The sequence below is a fragment of the Macrobrachium nipponense genome, chromosome 45, assembly GCF_015104395.2.
Source record: "Macrobrachium nipponense isolate FS-2020 chromosome 45, ASM1510439v2, whole genome shotgun sequence".
Taxonomy (NCBI): domain Eukaryota; kingdom Metazoa; phylum Arthropoda; class Malacostraca; order Decapoda; family Palaemonidae; genus Macrobrachium; species Macrobrachium nipponense.
The window spans coordinates 13962694-13967693 of record NC_061105.1 but is presented as its reverse complement, the minus strand read 5'-3'; positions in this window follow the sequence as shown (position 1 = coordinate 13967693).

The following is a 5000-nucleotide window of genomic DNA, read 5'->3' as shown; positions in this document are numbered from 1 at the left end:
TCGAGATTAGAAGAACTCTGAGATCTCCGTTTGCTTTCCTAATCTGTCAACACGTTTGATTAGAGACCTCGAATCTTCATTGTGTTTTGGGATTCTGTCACCACGTATGATAAGGGACTTCTGCTTCGGTCGACCAAGTCGAGTACATGTCTTTTTTGAACAGACTGGTCTCGTACGCGTATGTCTTTGCCGAGAACCACGTGCAGATTACACATTTTGTATGTAAAGTTGCGTAAGATTTCGAAGCTTCTAGAAAGAATTGTTGCCCAAAACGTTTTGTGTCATCTCCTGTCCAGCTTCCGTAAGGGAGAAGTTTTTCCTTCGGGCTTAAAGACTCAAACCATTCACATCTCTCTCTCTCTCTCTCTCTCTCTCTCTCTCTCTCTCTCTCTCTCTCTCTCTCTCTCTCTCTCTCTCCATCGCATAGAACTTTTGATTTCATACTTATTGCATGGTCACTCGTAACTTGAGAATTTCAGATTTGATATTTCTTAGAGTTTGTTTAGTGTTATTTAGTGTTTTTTGTGGAATATGAACAAACATTGTTTTGTAATGGCGCCTGGTTTTGTGAAAGTGTGAAACAAGCTGCAGCAATGGTATACCAAAAAGGTAAAGTGTGTTATATTTTTATTAGTTGCAACTAATAACTGATAGGAACAGTGGTTAACTAATAACTAATAACAGATGGTTACGATGGTTCGGTAAAAACTAATAGTTACAATGGTTTGAGTGAAATTTACATTTTTACACACTGCAAATTTTTGTGTTTTGTGTTTGTTTATTTTTTGAGCATTTGTTCATTTTCTTATTGAAGTGTGTGTTTTTATTTCATATTCTGTGTGATTAATACTTTTTGTCATTTTGGTATTGTCCACATTTTTCTGTATTTTCATTTGCATTCACAATTTAATTGACTTAGTTATTTTCATTAATTAATTGTTACACATTTAATCAAATTTAACACTTGTGAATTAATTTGCATTTACTTAGAATTCTTTTCAAGTTTTATTGTTGTTTAGCACTTGTGAATTAATTTCCAAATTTCAATTATTGCCTAACACTTTTGAATTTCAATTGAATTAATTTTCTTGAATTTTTTGATAAATTAATTTTGATTTAATTTTGCTTAATTTGATTCAAGAATTGATTAAACTTTACTTCGTTTTCAAGTAACAGTAATTTTCCCTGATATTGTGAATTTCACTTATAAACTTTGAGTTTAATAATAAATTTTTGTATTTAAAATTTTTATAAGTGTTTTAATTTCTAACCAGTATATTTGCATTTGATTATATTGATGTTAGGTAGAAACATACAGTGGTAATTGATCTGTTTTCCTTCAATTAACTTGAAGTGACTTAGAACCAGGGAAGTACTTAGACTTCTGAAATCAGGGAAATACTTTGACTTTTAAAGTTGTTGATGGAGTGATGCCCTTTGATTAATTTAATTACTTACAAGATTACCTCACACCTGTTTTGATGAACTTAGTCTGATTTTCTGCGATACTGGTAAGTTGTTAAGGGATCACTGTTGCCTTTAGAGTATTCAGTCGTTTAGTACCTGTGATGAGGGTTCAGGTGTCTGGCTTTTGTGAGGTAACAATAAATGAATGGTAAGTGTAGTAACCAGATACTTGGCACTTCGTCACTATATATATATATATATGTGTGTGTGTGTGTGTGTGTGTAAATGTTAGTGTATCCAAACACCTCGACACTCACTCCCTCAAGGTAAACGCCAGCGCAGTCTGGGACGAGACACGTATACCCAGTAGTCATTAATGCAACAGATAATTAATTCATTAGATGTAATTACCGCTGCATTTACTCTCCCTTAATTGCATATTCCAGCGCTATTCAGTGGGCGCTAATCATAGGCTCACGGCTTCAGTTCAGCCATTGTTATTCGTCGGGGGAAAAAAAAATCAGTCAAGGAAATTTGTTTGCAGTTTCCGTTTGATTAGTTTTATGCACATAAAAAAAGTTTTTTTTTTACTGATTTGTTTCATGTTTATTTAAAAAGTTAGCAGGTCTGTGTTATTTTTTAAACTAATTTGTTTCATGTTTATAAAAAAAAAAAGGTTTGTTTTATTTTTATAGTAATTTGTTTCCTGTTTACGAAAAAAATTCTGCTTTATTTTCTAAACTAATTTGTTTCATGTTTATATAAAAAAGGTTTGATTTTTTATAGTAATTTGTTTCATGTTTATGAGAAAAAACAGGTCTGCTTTATTTTATAAACTAATTCATTTTATGTTTATAAAGACAACAGTAAATCTATTGAATTTTTTGTAACAGTAATTTGTCTTAGATTTATAAAAAAAACAGTAGTCTGTTTTGTCTTTTAAACTGTAATTAGTTTCCTGTTTATAAAAAAACAAGTAGGTCTTTTTTGTATTTTTAAACTAATTATTTTCATATCTATATTTAAAAAGTTAATAGCTCTGTTTTGTTTTTTTAAAACTATAATTAGTTTCATGTTTATACCAAAAAGTTAGTTGGTTTTTTTATTTTGAAACTACGATTTTATTACAAACTTAATTAGACATTTATGTTGTTTCTACAAAGTGAATTGAAATAAAAGCAAATTTTACTGATATCATTATACATTAGTGAATATAGAACAGGCTTTTTTTTAAAAATTGTAATACATCAATAAAAACATTTGTTGACATTTGAGATGTTAAAAATATTAGTTGACATTTGTGATGTTTTTACTATGAACTGAAATAAAAAATATTACTGATACTTTATTAATACAAATATCAATTAATATAGAAGACACCTCTATACACAGTAAGCTATTAATAAAAATATTAGCCGCCATTTGTGATGTTATTGTAGACTTGAAATACGAGATATTATCAATATTATTATTAAATACATAACTCAAGTCAAAATAGAGCAGGCGGTTTTAAATGCAACATATCAATAAATACATTAGTCCTCATTGTTGATATTTTTACAGAACTGAAATCAGAGATATTATCAATAACGTTAATATTACAGGATCTTAATTAATATGGAACAGGCCAAATCAACATTAATATACTAATCACACGTTTCCATAGTAGACCATAATTAAAATGCAAATGAAATGAAAACAAAATACGAATGAAATAAATATACCGATAATAACGCAGGAAGAAACTCGTTAACAGAGCGTCCATGAAGATATTGGACTACATCAGAAACGCGTTATTGACGATAAAACCTGGGTTCGATCCCCGGAGAGGGCAAATTGATCTAGGTCTGTCCCCTGCCATGATGCTAGCGGTTGTTGAGGTGAACAGTGGGTGTTGTACGCGGTGGTAGGTCGACTGTGAAGGGTAGTAGCCCGGAGAGAGAGAGAGACAGAGAGAGAGAGAGAGAGAGAGAGAGAGAGAGAGAGAGAGAGAGACTCTTCTCTCTCTGTCTCTCTGTCTCTCTCTCTAATATATGCGTATTAATAGGTATAGGAAATAATGTCTCGCCCTATCTGTGACAGATCAAATTAATATGCCCGTCCAGTTCGGAGGCAGCCATTATGCTAAATAGTCCTTTAATTATTTTTGTTGTTCATTAGTCATATCCAGCTAATTTTTCTTCGGTGTCGACATAATCGATAATGTCACCTTGAAGCATCGAATCATTATTATTATTATTATTATTATTATTATTATTATTATTATTATTATTATTATTATTATTATTATTATTACTTAATTTAATATTATGGGAGAATTTACAGAATTTATTCTCAAATTCTGTCATTATATTCAACAAAACATGTTTGAAAGAAGGACTGTTTCCAGCATATTATTATTATTATTATTATTATTATTATTATTATTATTATTATTATTATTATTATTATTATTATTATTATTGGAACTGGAATATAAAAATTTAGCCTAAAGACCAAGCCCTGGGACCGACGAGGTCACTCAGCGCTGAAAATGATGTTAAAATAATCGTTAGGAGAAGGTGGAAAATACGATGGAAGATAAAGAATATGAACGGAGGTACAGTAAAATGAATAACAGGGCTTGCTGCAGCTAGGGGCCCAAGGGACGCTTGCAAAAAGCCTAAAAGTAATGCTTACAGTGCGTCACGAGAGGAGCACTGACGACACTACACAGTACGGGATATTGTTGTTTTTATTTTAATATAATGACTGAGACATACTATATTAAGAAGATTAATTTATTATTATTATTATTATTATTATTATTATTATTATTATTATTATTATTATTATTATTACTGACCAATATCCGTAACCAAAATAAAAAAAACATAAAATAATGATAATAAAAAAACAGGACCAACACTTGTTCTCGAAATATTTAATAACTGAAATCGGAAGCTTGTATAACCCAGATTTATTTTTTTATTTTTTTTTATTTCCCGAGTATTAAAATGAAAACGCTAATACTGACATTTTGTTAGTAATGGAGAATGTTATGTATTTTTTTTATTTTATTTATTTATTTTTTTTGGTGAGTCCTTTCAGACGGACAATATCTGAGAGATTGTGTTTTTATTTTTAATGTTTTTTTAAGTAAAATAAGCAAGATGGCGGTTGTACACTTTTATAAAAGTGTATCGAATACTACTATTACTGCTACTAATACTACTACTACTACTAATAATAATAATAGTAAATAAAATAATAATATTAATACTACTAATAATAATAATAGTAAATAAAATAATAATATTAATACATAACAATCGTTATTATCGACAGAGGAAAGAAAAAAGCAGGTTTGAGAGAGAGAGAGAGAGAGAGAGAGAGAGAGAGAGAGAGAGATAGTACCTTGTGACTAAGACTACCTCGTCGAGGCAATACCTTATAAATTGATTTTTGTTTAAATGTACATTTCGTCGAATTATTAAGTAAAGTCTGATCAACTCTCGTCTGTTCGATACAAGTACAGAACGCCCTCCCCCGCCTACATTCCCCCACCCCCTCCCCGCCACAAACACACACACACACACACAAACATCTAAAAA